The sequence below is a fragment of the Euprymna scolopes genome, chromosome 44, assembly GCF_053919585.1.
Source record: "Euprymna scolopes isolate OS-2025 chromosome 44, ASM5391958v1, whole genome shotgun sequence".
Classification (NCBI taxonomy): Eukaryota; Metazoa; Mollusca; class Cephalopoda; order Sepiida; family Sepiolidae; genus Euprymna; species Euprymna scolopes.
Window position 1 is genome coordinate 53,568,989 of NC_136525.1, and position 11,869 is coordinate 53,580,857.

The 11,869-nt window shown below is 36.1% G+C and overlaps 1 protein-coding gene across 7 annotated transcripts in view; it reads right to left on the reverse strand.

Annotated features, from left to right (window-relative positions):
• LOC145268614 (protein phosphatase 3 catalytic subunit alpha-like) overlaps positions 1–11,869 on the reverse strand; it is a 435,971-nt gene that overhangs the window by 288,783 nt on the left and 135,319 nt on the right. The gene's annotated exons all lie outside the window — the stretch shown is intronic.

Consider the following 11,869-nt stretch of genomic DNA (forward strand, 5'->3'; position numbering starts at 1 on the left):
ATCATTTTATGATAGTGCTCTACCCACGGAGGAGACGGTGGGAGGGTTTATGGGGGGGGGGAGGATGTTCCAAAAGTAATGCCTCCTATTTTTTTTTTTATTCCGCCTGAATGTATCAGAGGGGATTAAAAAGTGCATTGTTATGATGACTAAACTTCTGTATGCATGACCTGAAGGTCTCATCTCTCTGTTGCAAATATTGACGGTGTGAAGAAAGCAACCCTTGTCATGGACGTGAAGCAGAAATGAGTCATCGAATTCCAAGCAAAAATGCATCAACCATAGTGATGACGATGTAGAAAAACAAAGTCTGGCGCACAAAACGTTTTTAATGGCACGACACCCATCTTCATAGCTCTTCAAATTTTGAGTTAAAAAAAAAAAAAAAAAAAAAAATAGGAGGCTTTACTTTTGGAATTACACTCTGATGTCATAGCAGGACTCAGCTCCATGTCACATCTCCAGGCCTCTCCCCCTCTTCCAACTTGCTGGATTGCAACTCCAATGATGTGTCAAGCTTAGTCAAGAAAGCCGCTAACCATGCCGTCTGCAATACCAATGACGAGTTGTGCCAGGATCAAATTGGCCCCCAGGCTTCTTTTGAACGACACCGATTCAAATTTAGGCCCCCACCATGGTGGAAGTTCTGAACAGTTGATTCATATGCGTTGTATTCAACAGAAAATCCTCCAGATTCAGAGTTGCACTATTTACTTTGAACAATAAATCAATTATTGATTAAAACGTAATGCATTTTTCTTAAAAAAAAGAAAAATTTGAATTTTTCTTGAACATCCTGCATGTCACAGTTAATAAATTTCCCTATTAAATTATGAAATTATTAAAGAATAAACAGCGGTTGTGACCCAACAGATGACGGGTATGTCTAATTTATATCAGATATCTTTGTCCGTTTCTTTTTGTTTTTTGCAAACTACTGAGCCGATCTGGATGAAATTTTTCATGAACCTTTGTTATAAGGTACAGCAAACTAAGTATTGTAGCATCCGTTCGATGCACAGTTAAGGATTAATAGTGATTTGTATTTAATGTAAAAATGAGCACAAATGTAACCATATTCAACCATTAATTTGGTATAAAGCGCTCATTCTAAGTCAACAGGCTATAACTTTTGCCCATTTTTAACGGCTAAAAAGTCATATTAGTGAACATTCCAAAGCCAAATATATTTTTTTTTCTTTCATAATATTTTATTGCTTCTTACACGTGTTTCGTTGAACACCAAACAACTTAGTTTATATGTTCCTCGAAAAAGCAAAAAAACTCAAACAGTTGGAGATTTTTCCTTTAAAGACGATAAAAAGTTGTTGAAAATGAAAAAAAATGGAAATCCTTAAAAGTCATAAGATTAATAAAAACTTCTTAAAAATAAATTGGGACCCTTCTGAAAATATAACGTCTATTATATAAAAGGGACTGTGTGTGTGTGTGTGTGTGTGTGTGTGTGTGTGTGTGTGTGTGTGTGTGTGTGTGTGTGTGTTCGTTCCTTATGGACTCCTAAATGGCTGGGCCGATTTTTTTTTAAATTTCGCGCACATGTACTTAATGTGTCTGGCAGTATTCTTAGATAGGTTTTGTATTTGAATGCCTTCGATAAGCATTGATAATCAAAATAATCCAATGAAAGAAGGAACAGGCAACTGACTAAAGTTAATGCCTTACACAGCCGAACATCACAAGTGAATTTGAAAAGTTATTACCGCAAAAGCAGAAAGTAGGTTCTTTGATATGACAGGAGCATGTTCAAAATGTTTCTTTCAAGTACAATTGAACGATAATACTTGACTTTTGCATTTTGAACTTTAATGCAAGCCATTATATAAAAATAATTTTATAAAATCAACAGTAGATTCTCTACAGTGCAATTTAGACTACAATTTATTGTGGATTAACTGCAAAGGTGATTAAAAAAAATGGCCGATTTTACCGATTTTAATGATAATAAAATACGGAAAGATGAAACATTTGTTGATCTTCATTCATTCATGGGCAACGCAGAGTCTCCCTGCTAGCATATATGATGGACTCTCCCATCGATTTCAATGTATGAGCTTTCACCACAACAACTAAGTTGCTTGGAAATCAACACAGATAATTTGTTTATAGTGGTGAAGGCTTTGTGTAGAACCAACCAGCTTTTTTGTATTACTGTTAACCTTTGTCGGTGCAGACAACTGCCACGGGACAGAATATACAGTAAACCGGAGAGTTCCCTTCTCCTAGATACATGTCTTAACGAAGACTGGGGGTGCATCTCTCTCAGTGAATTAATGTGCCAACCTGGAAATTTCTACAACTCAGCGCGGTACATACAGCACCTAGACTTCCGAAATAGTCAACCATTTGGTACTGGCCAGGCTCAACGTTGTTAGCGAGAATCTGTGTGTCAACGTGATTGTGCCCTATATTAGCATTATATATATATATATATATATATAAAAAATACTTTTGTATGCAAAATCCGATCCCGCATTTTGCTAATTCCTACCCTCTGATGAGAAGGAAAATATTTCTTCGAAACTCCGCGGATTAAGGACTATCCACTTATCAAGTGTTTCCTTTTCAGATTAAATATGTTTTTTTCAAAGTGTTTTTTAACATGTTTTATTAACTGTTTGCTCTTATATATAACTACTTCATTTACTCAAATTAATATACGAAAGTATAAATGTTTGCGTAAACTTTAAGTATTTACTTCAACAGTGCTCAATACGTAGGTAGAGCTAGTTAGTAAGTTATAAAATATATATGGCGATTAAGCTATATATTTTATAACTTACTAATATATATTATTCCTATTTAGAAATCGTTTTTAAAAAAGTCAGCCTCGGCAGAAACGTCTTAAAATCTCTCCATTTCTTCATTCTACGCACAATTTATCTTTCTTTTTCACGGAATTCTGCCTTTTTCGATGACATCGAAATATCTTCCAGTAACGCGATTCCTTTGGATTTTTACTTGTGGACACGGAACTTTAACCAACTTTTCTTGGATTTTACTGTCATTGAATATTCTACTCTCCACTTGATCATCCATTCACGTGAAATCAGTTTTCCTTTCTTTTCCATCCCCTCTGCTTCACTATTTTTTTTTTATTTATTTTTTTATTTTTTTTTTTTTTTACTTTTACCAAGTAAGCTCTATGGCTTACTTGTAGTTTCATTAAATACTTCGCAAGCAAAATCCGATTCTGCATTTTGCTAATTCCTATCCTCTGATGAGAAGGAAAGTTTTTCTTTTGAAACTCCACTGATTAAGGACAATCCACTTAATTTGTGGATCCTTTTTGAAAATTAAATGTTTTTAACTCTTCTTAAAGTGTTTTCTATTTTATTAATTCTTTGTTCTTGTAGATAAGTTAGGAAAGCATTTCATCCAAGGCATGAAAATTGTTAAACAAAATGTTTTTACTATAGGCTTTAAAAATAAAGGTACAAGATTCAATTTGAAATTTGAATATCTTCAAAATGCACTTTTATAAATTTTACAAAGTAAGGTATAAAAATTTAATTTAAATTGAATCAAAAAAATTACCTTGGATTTAATTGAGAAATTTTCTTTTTCTTAATTTTGGTGTTATGGTGAAGAGACGAGAATTTACGTGTTAATCCGGTGGTTTCAAGTGTGTAGTGCTCCAGTTTCGAGCGGGATTTAAAGTAGAAGATGGTCACACTTTTTGCGCTCGAAACTGGAGCACTATACACTTGAAACCACCGGACTAACACGTAAATTCTCGTCTCTTCGCCATAACATCAAAATGAAGAAAAAGAAAAAGAAATTCACGAACCGGACTTTCGACCCTGATGAGGCTATGTATTAGCGAAATATAGGACTTAAAAAAAAAAAAAAAAAAAAAAAAAAAAAGCAATAAACAATGATTTCATCATTGTATTCGACACTTCAAAGTTTTCAAAAAATTTCTCAATTAAATTTTACTTTTAAAAAGTCTTTTCAAAAAGTGTCACCATCTTTTACTTTACCTTGGATTTATTTTTTGTAATGTACATTCTGTTGCACTTTTTAAAAAAAAATCATCGAAAATTTTATATCTGTATCATTAATTGCTAGATAAAAGATACACTACATAAAATAAATCCAAGGTAATTTTTTTTTATTCAATTTAAATAATGTATCTGTTCCAACTCATGTTCCCTGTGAACGTTAAGACGATGAGTTTTAAAGTATTTTCAGGTAATGTATCTTTAGCCATAGCTATTTGTGGTCGAGAAGGTTTTTCATAATTATTAAAGGAAAGAAGCTTAGTCTTAGCAGTATTGAATGTGACCATCCAATTTTGTTCCTATTCCACTACAGATTGAAGGTCTTCCCTCTAGGGTTTCCGCCATTTCCACGTGTTCATTCGCTTTCCCCTTGTGCATGGTGCAGTCAGCAAATATACCCAATTTTATCAAGGAGGTCGTTTATGAACATCAGGAATAATAAAAGTTCAAGAATAGACCCCCGAGATACACCCGCATTTCTATCATTGTTTTGATATACGACCGTCGAGGACAACCTCGATTCCCAGCCAATTACCAAATGGCAGCCTTCAAGTCCAATGTAAACAAATTCTTGTTGAGCTGTTCACTTATATAATCCAAATTCTACCCAATTTACACCATTAACAATTACTACACTACAACCTTACATTCATTAACTCTTATCCTCGAGTGGCCTTCAGGCCGTGATAAGTAGTGACTGCCTTGTAAAAAAAAAAAAAAAAAAAAAAAGATTTTAAATAGTACATTTGTACAAAATTTGTGTATTTGATTTGGTTTTGATTTGGTTTTACGGCATATCAACCTTTTTTTATATTTAATGCAGAGTTTCGTTTTTTTTTTTTGTTTTTTTTTTTTTGTAGATTAGATATTTTCATTTATTCAGTAAGTCAAGTACGCCTTTTTTTGCATCATTAGGTGATGTGGGATTTTTTTTTTTTTTCTGGGTGGATGGGGGTAGAATTGGATTGAGTTAAAGTTATATTCTTTTATATAAATTTACTTTTTTCAGAAATGTTAGTTTGTTATTTGAAAAGAAATGGAAAAAATATGAGGAAGTAGAAAAAAAAAAAAAAAGGAGTTGGGGGTAGAGGGAGTCGAGAAACGGAATTACTCCGTCCTGTAAACTTGGAAAATACTCCTTTATATAAAATTCTATTCACTTTGAACTTCTATTTCCTTATAGTGAGATGTTTATCAATACAAACAATGTGACTTTTGGCATAAATGTTTTTGACAAAATTTATTGATATTTTTCGACCATCCAGGGGTGGGGAAAAAAACTATTATATAACTCTGAAACGTCTGTGCGTGTTTGAATGTTTGCTAAAAACTTTCGTCATCCGTATCATCGTAGCATGGACATGGTATGGTAAGAAAGGGTAATCTCTCGGAAAATATCAAAAAATTAGAAAAAAAAAAAAATCCTCAATTGTTTCATGCAGAAATATCGTTTCCTTTGAAGAGGATGGGGGTCAGGTAAGAACATTGCTTTTGACGCGATCTGCAAGCCGCACATGCGTGAACCCTTATCCTCGAGTGGCCTCCGAGCCTTGATAAATGGCGACTCCTTCATAAAAAAAAAAAAATTTACATGGTCGCGACACTGGACATGTTAATTTCGGACAGATGGCCAGTTTAAAACAACAGTTCTCGTCGGGCGACTTAATAAAAGGTTGCTTTCCACAAAAGAAACCGGTCATCAAATAAAGAAAAAAGAAAAGTTCTATTTATTTAAAATGAAATATAAAATTTCAAGAGCGGGGGGGGGGGGGGTTACGTGACATACATTTCAGATATTAAAAAAAAAAAAAAAAGGATGGAAAAAAAAAAGGATGGGGGAAAAAAAGGGAGGGGGGACTGCCAGACATAGTCAAGGTAAGCAAATTTTGATCAAAGAACTCAAATCTATGGAAGGCTGCAGAAATTTAATAGGAAAGTAAGAAATAAAAAATAAAAAAAAAATTAAAAAAAAATAAAAAGACGAATGGAATGAGGGACAAACAACAATAACAAAAACAAAAGTCGTTTTCGATTAACATTGGAAGAACAAACAATCGGAATGCAAACAGGATTTATGAAGGACCCTTATGCAATAACCCTTATCCCTGAGTGCCTTCCGGGCCTTGATAAGTGGTGATCACTGTAAAAAAAAAAAAAAAAAAAAGTTATTGTTCCATGACAACAGTCACAAATATCAAGAGCAAGATCAGTGTAGTATCTGTTCTGATACTACACTTCATCTTTTTTTTTACTTCGATCAGTGGATTGATTGGTTGTTTTTGTTTTACGGCATATCAACCTTTTTCAGGTTATTTAATGCCGAATCCAGTGATTCTGAAGAAAAGTATTTTAATAGAATATATTTTTTATTTTTTATTTATTTATTTTTTTTCAAGTCTATTTCTATTTAACCCATAGTTGGGACCCTAACAGGTACTACCACTCCTGGGAGCAATGGCAATTAAAGGGTGGCTCCACACTCCCCAAAATCTGCAAGATAGGGTCTCACTATCGGATATAGTTCAAGGTCATATCCAGGACCTCGATCAGTGGAAGAGATATCTTTCTAGACTGAAGCAATTTTTATATTTGTTTCTATTCAGTGTCCTTTTTTTGAGGAGCTGGATTTCACCCACATTAAAAACCGATCTTGTGTCTAACTCTGCCCTCGTGGTGAGGCAAGTAAATAGGAATAACATCACAAATATCAAATTCCATGGACGTTTAATGACAGATAAGCATTTGAATTATTTAGCTGCATAAAATGATTTTAGGTCATACAACGAACGTACAAATCGGTTTATGACCTGATAGCTGTATCTACACAGAATGGGTACATAGTATTGAAGTACCCTGGAAGAAACAGACACATAATGTAGCCCCCAACTCCCGGGCCAGGCAAATACATGGTGCAGCTCAAATGCGTAGCTGGAGATCTATTGATAAAGGTTTCATTTTCAGAGATTTTTTTTACGAAATTAAGTCAGCTGTTTAAAAATCCATGCAATAAGAACCAATCTGTCGGAAAATGAAGTGCTGTTGCCACATCTGAGGGAAACTGCCTTGACAGAGTTGGAAACTGCCTTCGAAATCTAGTAATTTTCTCCTATGACCTTTCTCAAAATAAAGTGTTTGGAATCCATCTCTTCTCTATCATTATTTTCATGGCAGGTGCTCGACTGAGCTTCAATCTATGCTCCCCTTGGTAAAACTTTTACAAAAGCACTTGTCTAGCTATAACCACTATCAGCAATTTTCCTTACTCTGTCCTTAAATCTAAATGCGAATTCCATGAACAAAGCCATGAGTGTGCTTTCCAGCCGACAACGTGGTCGTCTTCAAGTCCAATGTAAACAAGTTCTTGTTGAGCATACCCCTTAAATTAATCAAACTATACCCAATTCCCACCACTAGCACTCACTACACTTGTCTCTCTGACCAACTTACATTCATTAACTCTTATCCTTGAGTGGCGTTAAGGCCTTGATGTGGCGACTCCCTTGTAACAAAAACAAAACATTCTGATCCATACGCGAGAATTAATAAGATGAATGAAAATACATGGGTCACATTTTACCATACATATTTTTATTTAAATTTTTTTTAAACTCACGTTCACCCCTAACAAGACATATTGCCACTTGGACATAAGGGGCTACTATTTAGATTAACAAGATCTTGGTTTACATTACATTTAAACTTCTACATATCAGTATAGTCAGAAAAGCAGGTAGCAGGAAGGGAATTCCAAAGTCTAGCTGTTTGAGGGAAGAAACTATTAGAGTAGAAAGCTTTCTGGCATTTAGGGACTTCAACAGTGAAGGGGTGAGATTTGGTTGCTAAGCAGGTTTCTCGAGGATTTGTACGTCGGGGGGGGCACAAGTACAAGGCGTTCATCAGAGCACATTCCATTAAAATGCTTGTCAAACAGACACAGATGCAACATTGATGTGATGGGACAGGGGTTGAATTGAAGATTGAACCTTTAACTTCCAGAAGAAGAGTGTCACAACTGAATTTTACAAAGTACTTTACCTGTTATGCAACGGATCCTTACAAAAACTTCCAGTATAAACTTTGGGAACCTTTAACCCTATGCGCGGCTCTTTTTAAGCCGTCTTACTCTCCACTGTTCATCTGTCTATAATTTTTACATAAGGCCATACGGTTTCTTTTTTTCTCTTCATATGTGGTCAGGGATACCCGACTTTTCAATATCTCCACGAAACTTACATTTTATTATCAAGCCTCATCTAAAAAATTTATAAACACAATATTGAAAAGTCATAACGCTGAAATAATTTTTTTTTTTTTTTTCAAATTAAACAGACTCCCGGGCAGTGCTATCTTGTCTGGTATAAAATTCAAAACTAAGCGCATTCAGCGAAAACGGAGATGAGGGCGGGATCATTTCAGTCAAACAAATGGAGGTGAGGGGTGGGGTGAATTAAAATGAACTTAAGCAATAGAAGAAGAGTGCATTGGCTGCAAAAATTGCATAATAACATAGTCAAAGACTTGCAGAATGCGATTAGAATTGCAACATATTGATTGAGTGGAAGGAAAGCTTACAGTGGCGTCCGACTGCAGGGCGGAGGAGGAGGAAAAGGGGAAGCATGGCGTCTGCACACCCAGACAAACCTGCAACATTTTCTTGCCTGCCCTTCCTCCTACTCTCCTCCCCTTTCTTCCTTACATTTATTGGATCTAAAAAAAAAGTGTGTTTCTCAGTCAAATACCATCCCCACCCCCCACCCTCAGTACCCCTCCCACCCTGTACATCTTTTGGATACCGATCCGAAATTAGTGAACACGCAGACTCCGTCGGTATCCGAGAGAAGTAATTTAACTCCTTCCACAAACATCCTCATCGGCATGCGGAAAATTACGAGATCAATTCATTCGATGGATTCGAGTAATGAATTCGACATTGCAAAAAATAAATAAAATATGTGATCTCCTCTTTGATCACAACGACTTGAATATAGTTGGACTTAAAGGCTATCACCCTGGTCCGGTTAAGCCAGTTTCATCCCAAGCAGCAAGTTCAGCTTCTCTGACCATTGCAGTCCACTTTCACCGATTCTGGGCTAGGTCACATGACATGGCTAGCCAATCGTATAGTATGTTGGTGGCAACAGGAGAGAAAAAAAAAGCGAGAAAAACGAACTGCAAAGGCTGAGGATTCAGTCATCAAATAGAATTTGAGTTGATCCATACAGCAACAGTGATGCGACACAATAAGATCCTTTTCTCAGGGAGTCTGAGCTGCCCCCACATCAAAAAGCCTTTCTGTATTTGCAGCAAGACGAGCATAATTTAAAATGTCTTATCAAAAACATGGTGACTTCATCTGATATCAAATGTTTATAAAACCCCATGTCAAAGTAATCAAGGTTGACAGGTGCAAAAGGTCAAATTTGCTTGGCCGACACCAGGATTCGTAAAGCTTTAAGGACAATATTTCAGTCTCAGTCTTTAATCTGTACACTATCGTTTTTCATCATCACAAAAGATTATTTGTTTAGCTAAAATTTGAAATCTAAACTCTGAAAGCAATAAGTTGCGTGCTTCAACTTGAGTCTTTAAAATTGCTTGAATCTTGTCTTAGCGATCGGGTGATTACATCTTTTAAAAAAGGGATGACAGCTGATATATATATATATATATATATACGTGGCTCAGACGCTAAGAAATGAGGATGGAGAGTTATGTTTTGATTTCGATTCTAGCTGATGGCACCTAAGTCATATATATGTCTTTTTAGTTTTGATCTCACTACTATATATTAGGTTTTAATATAATAATCGATAGATAATTGTCTATAATAATAAATATGTAATCCGCATGAATTAACATATATTCAAACATATCTTATGAGTGGGCAATGCAAAGTGGCCTGCTAGTGTTTTTATAAAAAACATGCATTGTAAACTGTTCAATTCCAGCATAAACAGTCCCAGTCCAGAAAATTAATTCTCAGGAGAGAATTGATCACAATAAAAACTGCCACCAATGATGCTAAGAATTCAAAGTGAAGGCCGGTCAAGCAGACATAGCAGATAGCATATCAACCACTTGATCTAAAGGGGGTGCACTTATTTTATCATATTTATAAAACATCCGGCAAGCTGATTGCTGTGCCAGGAAATAAAAGCCATTCCAGAAACGTTACAGACAGACCAAGTCACAATTCCCTGTAGATGACAGTGCTCTGGCAGTTCAGCATGCATTGACGGCAGTCACTATGGAAGACAGTACCACTTTGAAGTAGGGCGCTACTATCAGGGACATAAGTTGCAGGGATATTATGAAGGGAGATGAGCAGCAAGATGTCTGTTCACATTACATTCGAACTTCTGCATGCCAGTACAGCTGGGAAAGCTGAATCCCGGAAGGGAGTTTCAAAGTCTAGCAGTTCTGGGGAAGAAACTATTGGAGTAGAAGGCTTTCTTACACCTTTACAGTGTAGGGGTGGGATTTAGCTGCTTGTCAGGTTTGTTGGGGGTATTTACGTCGAGGGGTTACAAGTGCTTGTAGTTCATCAGAGCATTCACCATTAAAGTACTTGTAGAACAGGCAGAGAGATGCAGCATTTCGTCAATGGAACAGAGGCTGAAGCTTAGATGACAGTTCAAGACCTATCAGGTTGGTGACTTTTTTGAACTCTGTCTAGGATTGAGACAAATAGCAGATGCACCAGTCCAAATATGACAACAATACTCCATACATGGGCGAATGGTGGTCTTATAGAGGTATAGGATACTTTCAGGCGTCAGTAGCATTCTAGCACGGTAGAGAAAGCCTACCTTCTTTCTCTAGTGTTGTCTGCCAAGATGCCTGTGGGTTAGAATCCAAGACTAAATTTGGGTTCACCTGCAAAAAAATTTATGTAGCAGTTGATAACAGACAAGGGTTCATTCGGCGAGTTGAGTCTAACTGTTGATTATGTTTGGGTTTTTGTTTATGTAGTCAATATCTAACAGATGCTCGACTCCCATAGCAACTCTTACTGACTGGTTACTGAAATTCGACTTTAACCAATCAGAATTAAATGTTTTATAGAAACTGTTTTGCTGCTGCTGCTACTATGATCGTTGTCTCTACTTGAATTGATATGAAGTTAGAAATCATTATTTGGTTTAACATGCATTTTACATGCTGGCAAGCATTGGCTGACTTTAAGAAATTGAATTCTTAAGTAATCTACCTCTGTCTAGGTCTTTATTTATCCCTCTTTCTTTGAATCTCATTTTTATCACTTTCTTGGCCTTCCCCTGCGAAATAAACCTGCTAGCTCAACTGTTCTACACATTGTCTATTTGTTCAATGTGGCCATACCATAGATGTCTCCTGCTCTGCACATATTCCCCTATACTCGTCCAGAATTAACCTGTTGTCTTTAAAACTCAAATTTATCGGTACTTGTGTAGAATTTTAACCGGACATAACTGACCGCTTGGCTTTGCTAGGAACATGACGTCAACCACCAGCTTTCACCAAGTGCCACCGATTATCAAAGCGTAACAACGCTATTCAAGGAAAATAATGAAAACATTTAAATATAACAAGCCGCACGTGCGTGGCCCCCCCCTCTCTGGTGCTGCATGTTCTCACATGACGCCACAAACAAAAGTGAAGAAATGATGAATGGGAGAAGTGTGAAGGGCCAATTTTTTCTTTATATTTTCGCCAAGTTTCAGAAAAATCTAATGGTTGGGGCAAAATTTATGGGTAAAAAGTGTTATTTTTTTGCAATTTTGGAGCATTTCTCACTCCTTTTGAGCTCCTGGGAACGTCGAATCCCAGTGAAAATGGACAAATGGTAGTTTCACGTTCTAAGATTT